The following is a 20,690-nucleotide window of genomic DNA, read 5'->3' on the forward strand; positions in this document are numbered from 1 at the left end:
AAAAAAAGGAGAAACATGCACGCAGCAAACTATCCCTGCAGCATTTAGACACTATAGCTTACAGGGAATCCAACCCAAACACCAGACCTGTTGGTTATTTTAGGATCTTATATTTCTGGTCTGTTAAATGCATTAGACATTTTGCAACGAGCCTTCAGCGCGTGCTGAGTGAGCGAGCGCCTTAGGGGCCGTTCACATATCGTGCCTAAAAACGCATGGAAAACGCTAAGCGCGTCTTTCTCCTCCTTTCCAAAGCGCTCGGGCAGAAGCGCTCATGAGGCGTCTGTCTTTGCTAAGCAACAATGACGTGCTCTCTCCATGAGACGCGGAAATTTCAGCGAAGGATAAATGGATTTGCAGCTCTAAAAATCGCTTGCAGTAGCTCTGCTACTGAATTTATTTCAAAATTGCAATCCATATACAACTATGATCAGCTGTTCCTTCATCTTGGCTGAGCTCTCAACGTTGTTACGGGAAAGGATGAAGCTGATTGGTTGGTTCTTGTCACATGACCCGCGGTGCGCTTGCGGCATTCTGAAAAGTTGAGATGTTTTTACATTTTGCTGTATCTAAAACGTATCGAACCGAACCGAACCGAACCGTGACATCAGTGTATCGTATCGAACCGAACCGTGAATTTTGTGAACCGTTACACCCCTAATACATATATATATATATATATATATATATATATATACATATATATATATATACACATATATATATATATATATATATATATATATATATATATATATATATATATATATATATATATATATATATATATATATATTTATTTATATATATTTAAATATATATTTATATATTTATATTAAATTAGTAACAATGCTAATTTTAACAGTCAAAAATACATTAAAACATTAGCATATAGCCATCAAATGTTGTTTTACAATTAATTAAAAATTGATTTAAAACTGTCAAGTGTATAATATAATTAATAAAAATGACGAGTCTATTCATCTGTATTCACATTGCCGAGACTTGATTCACAGATCTATTTCGACTTGCGGGAACCTAGCATCTTGTTCTGATGGCATGAAACAACCTGCATGGCAACATACAGTATACAGACAAACATTCACACTCTCATCTATAAAGAAGGTTTAGTGTCTCCAGTGTCAAATGAACTAACACTTTAATATAACCAGCTTTTATCTGGTTATAATTTCAACCTTGATCAATGGGTTATTCCTTTTTAAAGCGGGGGTTTCATTGCCTATGACGTTTCATTGAAACTCATAGGTGACAGGACTCGTTGAGGTATTTAAAGCTATATTAAAAACGATTCATGTTACAAAGTATGTTTTGCTGTAATCATTACGTTAGTGATACATTAAGTTAACAATGAGCTGTTGCAATGTTGAGATAAACTACTAATTTCCGAGATCCTAACCCAAGCGTAACTACACACTTCAATGAACTACAATTTATAGCTTCCTGTTTAACCGTTCCATCCATAGAATGAAAGGGGCTTATGGGTAATGTAGTTTAAAACGTTTAGTAACGAAATTCAATATATATTATATTTAATGAACAAATGGATGTGTAGATATGTTCATTGCGCAATCCTCTATGACATATTTGAGAGCCAGGACATTAAATATATGCATGCAATAATATTTTAGTGCATTATTGTTCAGAATAGGATAGATCTGACTAAACAAATGTTTGTTAAGTGATGGTAACTAATTATACATGTATGTAAACTAACTCAATCAAGCAATCAATCAATCCACTTTTATTTATGTAACACATTTAAAAACAACATATTGGCCAAAGTGCTTTACATACCAGGACCGAACAAATTCATACAATGTAGGACACAGTATATTTCTCTCAACTTAAACGATCAAGTTATCTCATCCTGGTGTTTATATCAAATATTATACAGGATATTAAAATAAATATTTAAAAAGTTTTTGGGTGTTATATGCAACCCAAATCAGTTAATGCTGATTTTAGATAACATTCTGTAAGACAGATACATGTTTAACAGAATTGTCAGATCCATCAAATCATTCATTAGACTAAATAAATGATTAAAACTAAAAAGTCATGCATTTGTAAATCTTGATAACTGATTAATAGTTATTTTTTTTATTAATAATTTTCTTTTTAAGAGCAACGTATCAGTGATGCATTTTTTTGTGCAGTTAACACTGACATACATTGGATGCATATACAATATAATTTTTAGAGTTATCTGTGTGTGAATATAACATTGAGTATATATACATATATATATTTTTTTTTTAATACATTTTATTTAATTTTGACAAGTACAATAAGTACTTATAAGCTGAGTAAGTTAAGTCACAAGACTAAAAAAATGACACACTGAATGTAAACTGCATAACTGGATCTTTTAAGTGTAGACAGCTCCATTGATTTAAATCATGAGAGGAGTTTTGTTAGATGTGTAATTAGCCACGTGTAATTTATTAGGTTATTGTTCAAAGACACATCAAGTAGTTACAGAACAGTTGACACAATCAACAACGACAGACAAACAGGCCTTCTGATCGAATTGTTCTATGTGACATTTAAAGACAAAAGTCTAATTCACATTCCAATTATCTTTTTTTTTTTGGGGGGGGGGGGGTATGTAAATAAACTTTACATTTATTATGTTAAGGAAAATCATTTTCATCATCGGAGCTGTTATCGCTTTCTGTAAGCTCTTCCTCTTGCACGTCATCTTCCGGTTCAAGCTTTTCTTCTTCAGACATCAAATCTTGTTGGCTGAAGATTTTCACATAGCCTGCCTTTACCAACTGCATTAAATGTTTAAGTTCATAATGTTTCTTTCGAACAATGCAGAGGAGACCTTTGCATGCAGTGTCAGACAGGGTTGGAAAAAGAGCTGAAAAACAAAAGGAAACATTATCAAAAAATAAAATGCTATATATCAATTGCTAAAAAAAAGAATGTTTGAAGACTTTCTTACATTTTGAACTTATGTCATTAATCAGTGCTTCGAATTTGGAAATCTTCGGTGTCATGACCGTCCAGTGCTGTTTCATCTCCTTACAAATTAGACCTCTCTCTTCCTGAAGGCGTCTCACTGCCATCACCTTGTCAAACACCTTCCTCTTGGTGAGAAAGGGAGCCGATTCTGTTTGTCAAAACAAAAGAGTCATTATATGAGGTGCCTGCTCATTAAAAAAAAACATTGGTATAGACTTGTCTTATAGAATATGACTTTTCAATTCTGTTCCTGGTCAAGGCCTTCAGGATTGCTTGATTATTACAGGCAGTTGTGTTTGATTAGGGTTGGAACTGAATTATGCTGGTGGTGGTCCTCTGGGAACATAATTGAATTGCCCTGTTATATAGAACATACCAGTACTGCTAGGGATTTGCCAAGGCCAAGCAACAGTTTCAGCTGTGAAGAAGACTTCAACTGAGCCAAGCTTCTGGGATGGATCTGCTATACTGTTGTACTCTTCCACTGCAGCAACTAGCTTCTTTTTCTCTTCAGTCCTTCTGAGGCGCAAAGAATGACGCCGCTTGTTGCTATCTGAATAGAATTAATGTTTTTTTCTAATTATTTTTAGCCATTACAGCACATTTTTAGCTACTAAAAAATGCATATTCAATTAACAGCTAATGATATACAGTATAGTAAAAAACAACATGGTAAATTCCCAATGTTTGTGTTTCACCTGTTTGACTGTACAGACGCTGTGTACGCCTTTTGATGCTGATGGTTAGACCTTCTATTTCCTCTTGAAGCCTTCTCATGTCACCACTCCCATGTCGGTCACTTTCTACACAAGAAAATGCAAAAGCATCTATATATATTACCTGCCAATGATAAGAATGATTACAAAGCAAATCAAAATAATACCTTCTGCCCATTGTTGAACATCTGAAACCCACTGATGAACACAATCTTCATGCAGTGAAAGCTCTGTCTTCAGTTCTTCCAAGCTGTGTTGCTGCATTTGCAGAGCCTTCTGAGTCTACAAAATAAAAAGTCAAATTTAAAATGTCCAGCATTCAAAAGTGCAGTAAATAATTTCTGAGAAACTGTGGATATATAAAATCAACCCAAACAAACACAGCCCTCCCTTCAGTGCTCTTTTTCCAGTGATATTCCCTTCTTTTGTAATGTCTGTCAGCCATCTCTCTTCCAACAGTCTTTCTTCAAATCTCCTTCTTTCTCATCTCCATCAAGAGTGTACCCGCCCCCTACTGCTTTTTGGCTTCAAGAGTGCTGTGGTGCTCAGACTGATCCACTTTCAACAGTTTTTTTTTTTTTTTTTTAATTGCTTAAAGCACTAATAGATGGGTATCAATTAGTAAAACCTACAAATCCCAACTGCAATATTTGACTGATAAGAAAGTTATACCTTTACATATCTGTTAACCAGAGCTTGTCCCAAATTGAGAATCTTCCGCTTATTCCACAACATGGCTTGCATTGTAATCATGTCTGCTCGTCCTATAACAGAAATAGTAGAAAATGTAATGAGACATGTGTATATAACAAAAGGCATTCTGCATAAAATCATACCTTATTCAACATACCTGATTTTGACATGTATTTGCTTGTAACAGCAATTCTAGATAGGAAGCTGTTCACCTGCTCCACTACCTCACCAATAGTTGACCCAGCTCCTTCCTGGTAGGCCCCACTATACTTGACCTAACAAGTTTTCAAATCCGACAAAAACAATGCACTCAAATTTTTTATGTATATTTTATATTATTTCTTAGAATAACATACTTAAAACACATGGTAATGTACCTCACATTTCCAAGAGTGTGCTTTGGCATGCATCACTGACAGAAAAGGATGCATGTCCAGTAAAGACTGCAGCTCGGGGAAGTGCTTGGAAATACGCTGGAGATATGGCAAGTATTTGCAGGCTACATCTGAACAGAAGAATTTGATGCTCCCCTGTGACATGTCTGCAAGCTTTTTCTGCAGAAAAAGGGGGTAAGCAAAAACTTCCCCTCGAAACATATTTAAGGCCATAAGGAGAACTCCATGGCGACAGACAGCAATCTCTAATCCCTCCTCATCCAGTTTGCTGCTTGATTTCTTGGCCAGTTCTTTTGCTGCTGTCCAGTGTGATGCACCACATAATCCTCTTCCCGACACCTGGATCATATAAATTACATACATTTTTTAAAAGCTCAAAAGATACACTGCTAAATACTGTAGACCACTCTAAATGTGACATAACTCTACACCTGATCAACAAAAAAGATTAAATATTTACAGAACATTAACATAAGTTTATAGATTCCTCAAAAAAATTATTAATGCTTCAAACAACCAAATCTATGCTACCATGTGTTGTACATATTTACTGTTTACTGTTATATTATGTTCTTAAACTACACCATCTCCAAATGCTTCAATCCTAGCTAATTTCAAAACAATGAACACAAACATCTAAAGTAGTCAAAACATACATATTGTCACATCCACACAAGGAGAGGAGAAGACGGGTAAGTATTTTCGTGAAGCTTTATTAACATAGGACTTCAACAGAGCTGGTAAGTGTGGTCACAGACGGTGAATCTTCAAGCACTGATCAGTAGGTGAGTTCAAGCACAAAGCTAGGCCAGACAACAAAGAGTCACTTCCCTTAATCGCCGTGTCTGAATCTCCACAGACTCACAATACGGTCCACAAGGAGCAGGCAGAAGATCCACAAAGAGTGTCCATGTAATCTTGATTCCAGCCGGTGAGTGAATGAGTGAGGTGAGTATTTAAAGGTGTGGTAATTGCTGGTGCAGGTGCAGGTAATCAGTATTCAGGTGACGGTTCACGTGAGCGGTGCATGGGAGATTGAGTGGATGGTGACTGGCAATGGTGACTGGGGCTGAGGGAACGAGCTGAGGGTGTGACACATATGTTGTCAGAGGGCATCATATCGATATCTTCTGGGTCTGTTTAATTTTTTTCTAAGAAATACATTTTACTTCAAGAAATGTGTAAAATTATTTGCGAAAAGCTGTGAAATCAAGTTAAACAGTAATATTTGCCAATCATAATAGTTACGTGATCACTGTTTTTGCGGACATAGTCCACAAATTCAGACACCTCCACATCACTCTGTATAAAAAGTTGGTCAAGTAATCCCCTTTTCTCTGTGCTAATGAGGAAAACATTCGGAAGTTATATTAACACAACATTCAAAATTAAGAAAATCACTTTAATTTACAAACAGATGAGTACCTTGCTTTGTTTTTAAAGCGATAGTGTTTGCGATTGCCATCAACAGATACAGCTAACATGTCTGGAGTGCATGCTGGACAAGTGAAAAACTCCTCCTGACACATCTTTTCCACTGCATATCTTGCTGCAACCCATTCATTGAAACTGCAGCTGAAGGCATTGGCCGATATTTTTCCAATCTGAAATTAAGAACAGGTAATACTGGTGTTTTACTGGGTGATATGTTTTATTATATGTAGTACTGAAAGTACTCATATTCTTTTAAATTAATCTCCAAAGACTCAAAAGGGATAGTCATAAAGGATAGTCTGTTTAACATTTCATATAAAGTTAGCACAGTCTACAGAAAAGCAATCATTTTCACATTGAAAATGAACTAATTGTTTTGGTTATAAAGCTAAATTGAGAATCATAATGTATTAAAATCTCAGTACATTAAATATCTTAATAGTTAAATCTATACATGCAAAGGTTTCTACTACGTCCAAAGAAAATAGTAATTTTACTTGGCAATGGTTAATGATGAAAAAAATAATAATAATTAAAAACAAAACAAAATACTTACTCTACCAAAGAGAATTGTTTTCTCATCAAGCATTTTAACAAATGCTTGAAAAGACATCCCTGGTGATGCCATTTTCATCTCTTGAAATGAGACAAGCACATCTGTTGTGAACAGTGCACTTGCAGGAATGTTACCAGGCCAGTAACCACTCTTTTGAAGTTCTGGCAAAGACGCCTCTCGTGAATATCCACACGAAGCACAGGACAAGTGAGGCATGCTAAGGTTGTAACGGCCTAAAGGAGGAAAACAAGCTACATGAAATTATAAGACATTAAGAAAATGGTAATACATATTAGAAGAAAAAAAATCTTCCTTTCCATTCATAGTGATCAGGGTCATGGGCCTGCCTGAAGAAACAAGGACTGTCCCGTTACTGCAATCACAAATATGGGTAGGTATTTCTACAGGCAGCAGTCGAACTGTGCAACAAAGAAGTTATATTTAAAAACATGATATGTTAAGAGCACAATACAATACAACTAAGCATAAAATTATCTTACCAAGATGTTTAACAGAAATTTGACCAGCTGCCTGGAAGAATCCTGTTGATGGAGGTAAAGGTTGTACAAAACCTGAGACAAATTAATCTCTATTGTGGAGAACAAAGAAGCTACCATGTCGTTTCTCATCACATTCTGCACAGAGGTAAGGGTAAGGGAGGCAGTCCCTACAGCGCACAACAGCTGCATTTGATCTACACTGTTGGCAGGATGAGGAACTTGCATCTTCTCCTTTCAAAATGTTCTCCACAAGAGAAGATCTAGCTTCTTTCTATCTCTCCTCCCTCATTTCAGTTCTAATGGCCCAGTCATTAGAAATAGACCGAGGTTGATGATCTTGAATTGGGACAACATTTGCATCACCTTCCTTAGTGTCCAACAGCCTCTTTAGCTCTTCAAGAATAGTATCTAAGTTAAATTCATAAACATAAACATATTTTTTTTAAAAGTCAAGATTTACATGTGAGCAGTATATACCTGTGCATGCACTTAAAAGTCTAATGATGAAAATATTCAGATTTATATAAAAAAGTCCATTAAATATAAATCATAAAACAATATTTTTTCAGTGTATACCAGCTGTTTCAGAGGCATTTGCAGGGCCACCATTCAAGTCATCTTCCATAACAAATGGACCTGCCAGAACAAATGTAAGAAGGAAATAAACACAAAAGAAATACACATATACACAACATAATTTTTATGTAAACATTACCTGAAACATTGGTGTGGTCTCTTTTTAGTCCTATTTACAAAACAGAAGCACAATTTGACATCATTTTAAATACTGCATAGCAAACAATTAAGAAAAAAAAGTATGAATGCTTCATATATATATATATATATATATATATATATATATATATATAGAGAGAGAGAGAGAGAGAGAATACACAGAGATTTGCGTTTACAGTAAGTACATTAGTAAGTACATTATACTTGCTTTCTACAGTCGCTGCCCTTTTGGCTCTAGGATATTTGTAAAGTATTTCCCCTTGGCTGTCCCTCTTTCTCCACTGAACAGTAGGGGGTGAGGGTAGAGGGTGCACATTGCTTTTGCCCAGTCTTCCCTAAGTGCATAAAAATGACCAGCCAGTAATTCAAGAAATATAACTTAATGTCTTGTTAGGGTTAAAAACTGCTTACTAATGACCGATACAGTAACAGTAATGGCAAAATTAATATTGATTGTGACTTAATAATATTAAACCAACAGGAAAATATATTGAACTCAATGTATGTATGATGACTTTATTTTACCTCTCGAGCTTGTAAGTTTTCAAGGAGCTCATCAGTATTTCTCAGCTCTTCTTCAAACTCGAAGTCCATCATGTGAATGAATATAGACACTCAACAGATATACACAGATCAAAACAGAGACAGACAGACAGACAGACGAGATAGATAGATAGATAGATAGATAGATAGATAGATAGATAGATAGATAGATAGATAGATAGATAGATAGATAGATAGATAGATAGATAGATAGATAAGCTCTTAAAAGTGCTTTTGGGTTCGTTATATAGCCTATGGAAAAACAAAGAAAGATACTGCAAAAAATAAGATTATTTAATGTTCACATATACCATTGATTATATATATATTAGGTTATCTAATATAATTAAATATTTTTAAGAAAAAAATATACGTTTGAACATAATGCACAAGGGCAGTTAAACCAGAATCTGACATTCTTTATCTAAATTATGTAATTTTTGTCCCATAATTTACCGTGTCAAAGGACGAGATATAGCAGTGGATGGCGCGGGATGCTAGAGTGGTGGGGGGTGGGGGATGGGGTGGTTTGCTTTATCTTCTTCTTCGGAATTTTCGGCGTATTGCGCACCACATAACGCCGCCAACTGTTTATATGTATGTATTTAACTGTTTATGTATGATAGCAAAGTTAGTACCGTCCCAAACTTGTGTATTCCTTTATTCCTTTGCTTTATTTATTTATTTATTTATTTATTTATTTATTTATTTATTTATTCCGAACATCCAATTTATCTTATTTTTTTCTTTATCCTTACCTTTTAAGTTCTTTATCATTTTAATTATTATTACATGTTCAACGGTCCTGCAATATGTTTACCTATTTGATATAGTGATGCATTAATCCTGCGTGCCCTCGTTAATCTATTTAAAATCACCTCATCTTTCCTATATCTTCCAAAATGTTATATATATTTTTAAACTGATGAATTAGAGATTACTTCTTTAATTTAATTATTTATTTATTGTTGTAATACAATATTTTAAATGTCTTAATTATAAACCAACAATTATAATTTTACTCCGTAAAAATATCCTTTTTTAATTGTCTGTATGAGTTCCACGGTATTTTTTTGATTGGCCAACATAATAAGAACCACAGCTGTAAAAGCACATTAATCTGATAATATTTTACAGACAACATTTCTTTTTTTTTTTTTTTTATAATTGTTTTTTATTATGCAAATACAAAGAAAACAGAGAGATTGTACAATAATCAACCTGGTTTTCCAGCCAAGTTCATTCAAATGTTTACCAGTACTTAACAATAACCTCTATACAATAGGGGAGAAAAAAAAAAAAAAATTAGATTTAACACAAGGAACACTCCCCTTCGCCTTATACATACATCTCTCTTTTCTTTTTCCTTTTCTCTTTTCTCTTTTATTAGACAAAAGACAACAGACAAGACAAATCAGACAACTATTTAGACATTCCAGATAAGTTACTTTATTTTACAGACAACATTAATGAGCTGATTATTAATTTATTAATGTCCCTGGCATCAGATGTAAAAAAAAGGCCTAAAGTGCAAATAGCAGTAATAATAATAATAATAATAATAATAATAATAATAATAATAATACATTACGCATGTACAAATCAAATAATTAACGACATAAGTGTAACTGGGCATTTCCAAACTACAAATAAAAAATAAATAAATCGTTTCATTGTTTTAATATTTCATATATACACACACACACACACACAGAGAGAGAGAGAGAGAGAGAGAGAGAGAGAGAGAGAGAGAGAATACACAGTTGGTCTACACAATCATTTAATTATGCATCATAAAAACGCAAAGGTTTATATAATATATAAACACACATGCTGTGGATTTGAAAGTTTAGGAGTGGCTGAAGGTAGCCTATATAACCAGATAAAAGTCTTCACAGAAAATATGAAATAGGGGATTTATAGACAAAAATTACATTTATGCATAAAACTGACCTAGGAAAACGAATCAATTTAATATTTATTCCTTACCAGAGCTTTAGAAAACTGCGAGAACGTTTAGGCTATTATTCTAGGCTCATTTGCTTTATGCATCTTTTTCTGACGCATAAGGCACGCAGTTAAATCAATGGAGTTCCCTGATCGTCTAAATAGTGACGCCTAGGGGTAACTTCAGCGTCGCAATTGTGACGCGGAAGGCACTTGACCATGCTTCAGTTTTTGACACCTCGGCAGTGAGAATGGGTTGAGATTTCGGCTAGATTTCACTTCATTTGAACAGAAGCAGTATTTCAACATTACTGCTCTCAGAAACCTGTTTTTGTGCATATAACTTCTAACACATTAAAAACAGTCTTAGAGCATTGCAAAAACATTGTATTTCATAAGGCATAAGCATCCTTCAGTTTGGCAAGATTTGCACTGAATATTGAATGAAGCAGCATTTTCTGATAGAGAGACAAGCTTTTGAGCAGATTTGGGCTAGATTTCACTTCATTTGAACAGAAGCATTATTTCAACATTACTGGTCTCAGAAACCTGTAAACTGACAATCTTGAGCATTGAAGCTCAAACATAAGTTTTTGTGCATATAACTTCTAACACATTAAAAACAGTCTTAGAGCATTGCAAAAACATTGTATTTCATAAGGCATAAGCATCCTTCAGTTTGGCAAGATTTGCTATGAATATTGAATGAAGCAGCATTCTCTGATAGAGAGACAAGCTTTTGAGCAGATTTGGGCTAGATTTCACTTCATTTGAACAGAGGCAGTATTTCAACATTACTGCTCTCAGAAACCTGTTTTTGTGCATATAACTTCTAACACATTAAAAACAGTCTTACAGCATTGCAAAACAATTGTATTTCATAAGGCATAAGCATCCTTCAGTTTGGCAAGATTTGCACTGAATATTGAATGAAACAGCTTTCTCTGATAGAGAGACAAGCTTTTGAGCAGATTTTGGCTAGATTTCACTTCATTTGAACAGAAGCAGTATTTCAGCATTACTGCTCTCAGAAACCTGTAAACTGACAATCTTGAGTATAGAAGCTCAAACATAAGTTTTTGTGCATATAACTTTTAACACATTAAAAACAGTCTTACAGCATTGCAAAAACATTGTATTTCATAAGGCATAAGCATCCTTCAGTTTGGCAAGATTTGCACTGAATATTGAATGAAACAGCTTTCTCTAATAGAGAGAAAAGCTTTTGAGCAGATTTGGGCTTGATTTCACTTCATTTGAACAGAAACACTATTTCAACATTACTGGACTCAGAAAGCTGTAAACTGACAATCTTGAGTATAGAAGCTCAAACATAAGTTTTTGTGCATATAACTTCTAACACATTAAAAACAGTCTTACATCATTGCAAAACAATTGTATTTCATAAGGCATAAGCATCCTTCAGTTTGGCAAGATTTGCACTGAATATTGAATGAAACAGCTTTCTCTAATAGAGAGAAAAGCTTTTGAGCAGATTTCGGCTAGATTTCACTTCATTTGAACAGAAGCAGTATTTCAGCATTACTGCTCTCAGAAACCTGTTTTTGTGCATATAACTCCTAACACATAAAAAACAGTCTTAGAGCATTGCAAAAACATTGTATTTCACAAGGCATAAGCATCCTTCAGTTTGGCAAGATTTGCACTGAATATTGAATGAAACAGCTTTCTCTAATAGAAAGACAAGCTTTTGAGCAGATTTCGGCTAGATTTCACTTCATTTGAACAGAAGCAGTATTTCAACATTACTGCTCTCAGAAACCTGTTTTTGTGCCTATAACTTCTAACACATTAAAAACAGTCTTACATCATTGCAAAACAATTGTATTTCATAAGGCATAAGCATCCTTCAGTTTGGCAAGATTTGCACTGAATATTGAATGAAACAGCTTTCTGTAATAGAGAGAAAAGCTTTTGAGCAAATTTCGGCTAGATTTCACTTCATTTGAACAGAAGCAGTATTTCAGCGTTACTGCTCTCAGAAACCTGTAAACTGACAATCTTGAGTATAGAAGCTCAAACATAAGTTTTTGTGCATATAACTTCTAACACATTTAAAACAGTCTTAGAGCATTGCAAAAACATTGTATTTCATAAGGCGTAAGCATCCTTCAGTTTGGCAAGATTTGCACTGAATATTGAATGAAACAGCTTTCTCTAATAGAGAGAAAAGCTTTTGAGCATATTTCGCTAGATTTCACTTCATTTGAACAGAAGCAGTATTTCAGCGTTACTGCTCTCAGAAACCTGTAAACTGACAATCTTGAGTATAGAAGCTCAAACATAAGTTTTTGTGCATGTAACTTCCAACACATTAAAAACAGTCTTACAGCATTGCAAAAACATTGTGTTTCATAAGGCATAAGCATCCTTCAGTTTGGCAAGATTTGCACTGAATATTGAATGAAACAGCTTTCTCTAATAGAGAGAAAAGCTTTTGAGCAGATTTCGGCTAGATTTCACTTCAATTGAACAGAAGCAGTATTTCAACATTACTGCTCTCAGAAACCTGTTTTTGTGCATATAACTCCTAACACATAAAAAACAGTCTTAGAGTATTGCAAAAATATTGTGTTTCATAAGGCATAAGCATCCTTCAGTTTGGCAAGATTTGCACTGAATATTGAATGAAACAGCTTTCTCTAATAGAGAGAAAAGCTTTTGAGCAGATTTGGGCTAGATTTCACTTCATTTGAACAGAAGCAGTATTTTAGCATTACTGCTCTCAGAAACCTGTAAACTGACAATCTTGAGTATAGAAGCTCAAACATAAGTTTTTGTGCATATAACTTATTACACATTAAATACAGTCTAACAGCATTGCAAAACAATTGTATTTCATAAGGCATAAGCATCCTTCAGTTTGGCAAGATTTGCACTGAATATTGAATGAAACAGCTTTCTCTAATAGAGAGAAAAGCTTTTGAGCAGATTTCGGCTAGATTTCACTTCATTTGAACAGAAGCAGTATTTCAACATTACTGCTCTCAGAAACCTGTTTTTGTGCCTATAACTTCTAACACATTAAAAACAGTCTTACAGCATTGCAAAAACATTGTGTTTCATAAGGCATAAGCATCCTTCAGTTTGGCAAGATTTGCACTGAATATTGAATGAAACAGCTTTCTCTAATAGAGAGAAAAGCGTTTGAGCAGATTTCGGCTAGATTTCACTTCATTTGAACAGAAGCAGTATTTCAGCGTTACTGCTCTCAGAAACCTGTAAACTGACAATCTTGAGTATAGAAGCTCAAACATAAGTTTTTGTGCATATAACTTCTAACACATTTAAAACAGTCTTAGAGCATTGCAAAAACATTGTATTTCATAAGGCGTAAGCATCCTTCAGTTTGGCAAGATTTGCACTGAATATTGAATGAAACAGCTTTCTCTAATAGAGAGAAAAGCTTTTGAGCATATTTCGCTAGATTTCACTTAATTTGAACAGAAGCAGTATTTCAGCGTTACTGCTCTCAGAAACCTGTAAACTGACAATCTTGAGTATAGAAGCTCAAACATAAGTTTTTGTGCATATAACTTCTAACACATTAAAAACAGTCTTACAGCATTGCAAAACAATTGTATTTCATAAGGCATAAGCATCCTTCAGTTTGGCAAGATTTGCACTGAATATTGAATGAAACAGCTTTCTCTGATAGAGAGACAAGCTTTTGAGCAGATTTGGGCTAGATTTCACTTCATTTGAACAGAAGCAGTATTTCAAAATTACTGCTCTCAGAAACCTGTTTTGTGCATATAACTTCTAACACATTAAAAACAGTCTTAGAGCATTGCAAAAACATTGTATTTCATAAGGCATAAGCATCCTTCAGTTTGGCAAGATTTGCACTGAATATTGAATGAAACAGCTTTCTCTGATAGAGAGAAAAGCTTTTGAGCAGATTTGGGCTAGATTTCACTTCATTTGAACAGAAGCAGTATTTCAGCATTACTGCTCTCAGAAACCTGTTTTTGTGCATATAACTTCTAACACATTAAAAACAGTCTTACAGCATTGCAAAAACATTGTGTTTCATAAGGCATAAGCATCCTTCAGTTTGGCAAGATTTGCACTGAATATTGAATGAAACAGCTTTCTCTAATAGAGAGAAAAGCTTTTGAGCAGATTTCGGCTAGATTTCACTTCATTTGAACAGAAGCAGTATTTCAGCATTACTGCTCTCAGAAACCTGTTTTTGTGCATATAACTCCTAACACATAAAAAACAGTCTTAGAGCCTTGCAAAAACATTGTATTTCACAAGGCATAAGCATCCTTCAGTTTGGCAAGATTTGCACTGAATATTGAATGAAACAGCTTTCTCTAATAGAGAGAAAAGCTTTTGAGCAGATTTGGGCTAGATTTCACTTCATTTGAACAGAAGCAGTATTTCAGCCTTACTGCTCTCAGAAACCTGTAAACTGACAATCTTGAGTATAGAAGCTCAAACATAAGTTTTTGTGCATATAACTTCTAACACATTAAAAACAGTCTTATAGCATTGCAAAACAATTGTATTTCATAAGGCATAAGCATCCTTCAGTTTGGCAAGATTTGCACTGAATATTGAATGAAACAGCTTTCTCTCATAGAGAGAAAAGCTTTTGAGCAGATTTCGGCTAGATTTCACCTCATTTGAACAGAAGCAGTATTTCAACATTACTGCTCTCAGAAACCTGTTTTTGTGCATATAACTCCTAACACATAAAAAACAGTCTTAGAGTATTGCAAAAACATTGTATTTCACAAGGCATAAGCATCCTACAGTTTGGCAAGATTTGCACTGAATATTGAATGAAACAGCTTTCTCTAATAGAGAGAAAAGCTTTTGAGCAGATTTCGGCTAGATTTCACTTCATTTGAACAGAAGCAGTATTTCAGCATTACTGTGCTCAGAAACCTGTAAACTGACAATCTTGAGTATAGAAGCTCAAACATAAGTTTTTGTGCATATAACTTCTGACACATTAAAAACAGTCTTACAGCATTGCAAAACAATTGTATTTCATAAGGCATAAGCATCCTTCAGTTTGGCAAGATTTGCACTGAATATTGAATGAAACAGCTTTCTCTAATAGAGAGAAAAGCTTTTGAGCAGATTTCGGCTAGATTTCACTTCATTTGAACAGAAGCAGTATTTCAGCATTACTGCTCTCAGAAACCTGTTTTTGTGCATATAACTCCTAACACATAAAAAACAGTCTTAGAGCCTTGCAAAAACATTGTATTTCACAAGGCATAAGCATCCTTCAGTTTGGCAAGGTTTGCACTGAATATTGAATGAAACAGCTTTCTCTAATAGAGAGAAAAGCTTTTAAGCAGATTTGGGCTAGATTTCACTTCATTTGAACAGAAGCAGTATTTCAGCCTTACTGCTCTCAGAAACCTGTAAACTGACAATCTTGAGTATAGAAGCTCAAACATAAGTTTTTGTGCATATAACTTCTAACACATTAAAAACAGTCTTATAGCATTGCAAAACAATTGTATTTCATAAGGCATAAGCATCCTTCAGTTTGGCAAGATTTGCACTGAATATTGAATGAAACAGCTTTCTCTCATAGAGAGAAAAGCTTTTGAGCAGATTTCGGCTAGATTTCACTTCATTTGAACAGAAGCAGTATTTCAACATTACTGCTCTCAGAAACCTGTTTTTGTGCATATAACTCCTAACACATAAAAAACAGTCTTAGAGTATTGCAAAAACATTGTATTTCACAAGGCATAAGCATCCTTCAGTTTGGCAAGATTTGCACTGAATATTGAATGAAACAGCTTTCTCTAATAGAGAGAAAAGCTTTTGAGCAGATTTCGGCTAGATTTCACTTCATTTGAACAGAAGCAGTATTTCAGCGTTACCGCTCTCAGAAACCTGTAAACTGACAATCTTGAGTATAGAAGCTCAAACATAAGTTTTTGTGCATATAACTTCTAACACATTAAAAACAGTCTTACATCATTGCAAAACAATTGTATTTCATAAGGCATAAGCATCCTTCAGTTTGGCCAGATTTGCACTGAATATTGAATGAAACAGCTTTCTCTAATAGAAAGACAAGCTTTTGAGCAGATTTGGGCTAGATTTCACTTCATTTGAACAGAAGCAGTATTTCAACATTACTGCTCTCAGAAACCTGTTTTTGTGCATATAACTTCTAACACATTAAAAACAGTCTTAGAGCATTGCAAAAACATTGTATTTCATAAGGCATAAGCATCCTTCAGTTTGGCAAGATTTGCACTGAATGCATCCTTCAGTTTGGCAAGATTTGCACTGAATATTGAATGAAACAGCTTTCTCTAATAGAGAGAAAAGCTTTTGAGCAGATTTCGGCTAGATTTCACTTCATTTGAACAGAAGCAGTATTTTAGCATTACTGCTCTCAGAAACCTGTAAACTGACAATCTTGAGTATAGAAGCTCAAACATAAGTTTTTGTGCATATAACTTCTTACACATTAAATACAGTCTAACAGCATTGCAAAACAATTGTATTTCATAAGGCATAAGCATCCTTCAGTTTGGCAAGATTTGCACTGAATATTGAATGAAACCGCTTTCTCTAATAGAGAGAAAAGCTTTTGAGCAGATTTGGGCTAGTTTTCACTTCATTTGAACAGAAGCAGTATTTCAGCATTACTGCTCTCAGAAACCTGTTTTTGTGCATATAACTCCTAACACATAAAAAACAGTCTTAGAGCCTTGCAAAAACATTGTATTTCACAAGGCATAAGCATCCTTCAGTTTGGCAAGATTTGCACTGAATATTGAATGAAACAGCTTTCTCTAATAGAGAGAAAAGCTTTTGAGCAGATTTCGGCTAGATTTCACTTCATTTGAACAGAAGCAGTATTTCAGCCTTACTGCTCTCAGAAACCTGTAAACTGACAATCTTGAGTATAGAAGCTCAAACATAAGTTTTTGTGCATATAACTTCTAACACATTAAAAACAGTCTTATAGCATTGCAAAACAATTGTATTTCATAAGGCATAAGCATCCTTCAGTTTGGCAAGATTTGCACTGAATATTGAATGAAACAGCTTTCTCTCATAGAGAGAAAAGCTTTTGAGCAGATTTCGGCTAGATTTCACCTCATTTGAACAGAAGCAGTATTTCAACATTACTGCTCTCAGAAACCTGTTTTTGTGCATATAACTCCTAACACATAAAAAACAGTCTTAGAGTATTGCAAAAACATTGTATTTCACAAGGCATAAGCATCCTACAGTTTGGCAAGATTTGCACTGAATATTGAATGAAACAGCTTTCTCTAATAGAGAGAAAAGCTTTTGAGCAGATTTCGGCTAGATTTCACTTCATTTGAACAGAAGCAGTATTTCAGCATTACTGTGCTCAGAAACCTGTAAACTGACAATCTTGAGTATAGAAGCTCAAACATAAGTTTTTGTGCATATAACTTCTGACACATTAAAAACAGTCTTACAGCATTGCAAAACAATTGTATTTCATAAGGCATAAGCATCCTTCAGTTTGGCAAGATTTGCACTGAATATTGAATGAAACAGCTTTCTCTAATAGAGAGAAAAGCTTTTGAGCAGATTTCGGCTAGATTTCACTTCATTTGAACAGAAGCAGTATTTCAGCATTACTGCTCTCAGAAACCTGTTTTTGTGCATATAACTCCTAACACATAAAAACAGTCTTAGAGCCTTGCAAAAACATTGTATTTCACAAGGCATAAGCATCCTTCAGTTTGGCAAGGTTTGCACTGAATATTGAATGAAACAGCTTTCTCTAATAGAGAGAAAAGCTTTTAAGCAGATTTGGGCTAGATTTCACTTCATTTGAACAGAAGCAGTATTTCAGCCTTACTGCTCTCAGAAACCTGTAAACTGACAATCTTGAGTATAGAAGCTCAAACATAAGTTTTTGTGCATATAACTTCTAACACATTAAAAACAGTCTTATAGCATTGCAAAACAATTGTATTTCATAAGGCATAAGCATCCTTCAGTTTGGCAAGATTTGCACTGAATATTGAATGAAACAGCTTTCTCTCATAGAGAGAAAAGCTTTTGAGCAGATTTCGGCTAGATTTCACTTCATTTGAACAGAAGCAGTATTTCAACATTACTGCTCTCAGAAACCTGTTTTTGTGCATATAACTCCTAACACATAAAAAACAGTCTTAGAGTATTGCAAAAACATTGTATTTCACAAGGCATAAGCATCCTTCAGTTTGGCAAGATTTGCACTGAATATTGAATGAAACAGCTTTCTCTAATAGAGAGAAAAGCTTTTGAGCAGATTTCGGCTAGATTTCACTTCATTTGAACAGAAGCAGTATTTCAGCGTTACCGCTCTCAGAAACCTGTAAACTGACAATCTTGAGTATAGAAGCTCAAACATAAGTTTTTGTGCATATAACTTCTAACACATTAAAAACAGTCTTACATCATTGCAAAACAATTGTATTTCATAAGGCATAAGCATCCTTCAGTTTGGCCAGATTTGCACTGAATATTGAATGAAACAGCTTTCTCTAATAGAAAGACAAGCTTTTGAGCAGATTTGGGCTAGATTTCACTTCATTTGAACAGAAGCAGTATTTCAACATTACTGCTCTCAGAAACCTGTTTTTGTGCATATAACTTCTAACACATTAAAAACAGTCTTAGAGCATTGCAAAAACATTGTATTTCATAAGGCATAAGCATCCTTCAGTTTGGCAAGATTTGCACTGAATGCATCCTTCAGTTTGGCAAGATTTGCACTGAATATTGAATGAAACAGCTTTCTCTAATAGAGAGAAAAGCTTTTGAGCAGATTTCGGCTAGATTTCACTTCATTTGAACAGAAGCAGTATTTTAGCATTACTGCTCTCAGAAACCTGTAAACTGACAATCTTGAGTATAGAAGCTCAAACATAAGTTTTTGTGCATATAACTTCTTACACATTAAATACAGTCTAACAGCATTGCAAAACAATTGTATTTCATAAGGCATAAGCATCCTTCAGTTTGGCAAGATTTGCACTGAATATTGAATGAAACCGCTTTCTCTAATAGAGAGAAAAGCTTTTGAGCAGATTTGGGCTAGTTTTCACTTCATTTGAACAGAAGCAGTATTTCAGCATTACTGCTCTCAGAAACCTGTTTTTGTGCATATAACTTCTAACACATTAAAAACAGTCTTACAGCATTGCAAAACAATTGTATTTCATAAGGCATAAGCATCCTTCAGTTTGGCAAGATTTGCACTGAATATTGAATGAAACAGCTTTCTCTAATAGAGAGACAAGCTTTTGAGCAGATTTGGGCTAGATTTCACTTCACTTGAACAGAAGCAGTATTTCAACATTACTGCTCTCAGAAACCTGCTTTTGTGCATATAACTTCTAACACATTAAAAACAGTCTTAGAGCATTCCAAAAACATTGTATTTCATAAGGCATAAGCATCCTTCAGTTTGGCAAGATTTGCACTGAATATTGAATGAAACAGCTTCCTCTAATAGAGAGAAAAGCTTTTGAGCAGATTTCGCTAGATTTCAGTTCATTTGAACAGAAGCAGTATTTCAGCATTACTGCTCTCAGAAACCTGTAAACTGACAATCGATTATAGAAGCTCAAACATAAGTTTTTGTGCATATAACTTCTAACACATTAAATACAGTCTTACAGCATTGCAAAATAATTGTATTTCATAAGGCATAAGCATCCTTCAGTTTGGCAAGATTTGCACTGAATATTGAATGAAAAAGCTTTCTCTAATAGAGAGAAAAGCTTTTGAGCAGATTTGGGCTAGATTTCACTTCATTTGAACAGAAGCAGTATTTCAGCGTTACTGCTCTCAGAAACCTGTAAACTGACAATCTTGAGTATAGAAGCTCAAACATAAGTTTTTGTGCATATAACTTCTAACACATTAAAAACAGTCTTACAGCATTGCAAAACAATTGTATTTCATAAGGCATAAGCATCCTTCAGTTTGGCAAGATTTGCACTGAATATTGAATGAAACAGCTTTCTCTGATAGAGAGACAAGCTTTTGAGCAGATTTGGGCTAGATTTCACTTCATTTGAACAGAAGCAGTATTTCAAAATTACTGCTCTCAGAAACCTGTTTTGTGCATATAACTTCTAACACATTAAAAACAGTCTTAGAGCATTGCAAAAACATTGTATTTCATAAGGCA

The 20,690-nt window shown here is 34.4% G+C and overlaps 1 long non-coding RNA gene across 1 annotated transcript; it reads right to left on the reverse strand.

Moving 5' to 3' along the window:
* Window positions 1–7,614: 7,614 nt before the first annotated feature.
* Window positions 7,615–8,022, reverse strand: LOC113101850 (uncharacterized). Its single transcript, XR_003290443.1, has 3 exons — window positions 8,001–8,022; window positions 7,862–7,921; window positions 7,615–7,693 (listed from the first exon to the last, which is right to left on the reverse strand). It is a non-coding gene; the product is annotated as an uncharacterized LOC113101850 (long non-coding RNA).
* Window positions 8,023–20,690: the final 12,668 nt, after the last annotated feature.

Source organism: Carassius auratus, unplaced genomic scaffold, assembly GCF_003368295.1.
Source record: "Carassius auratus strain Wakin unplaced genomic scaffold, ASM336829v1 scaf_tig00217656, whole genome shotgun sequence".
Lineage (NCBI taxonomy): Eukaryota > Metazoa > Chordata > Actinopteri > Cypriniformes > Cyprinidae > Carassius > Carassius auratus.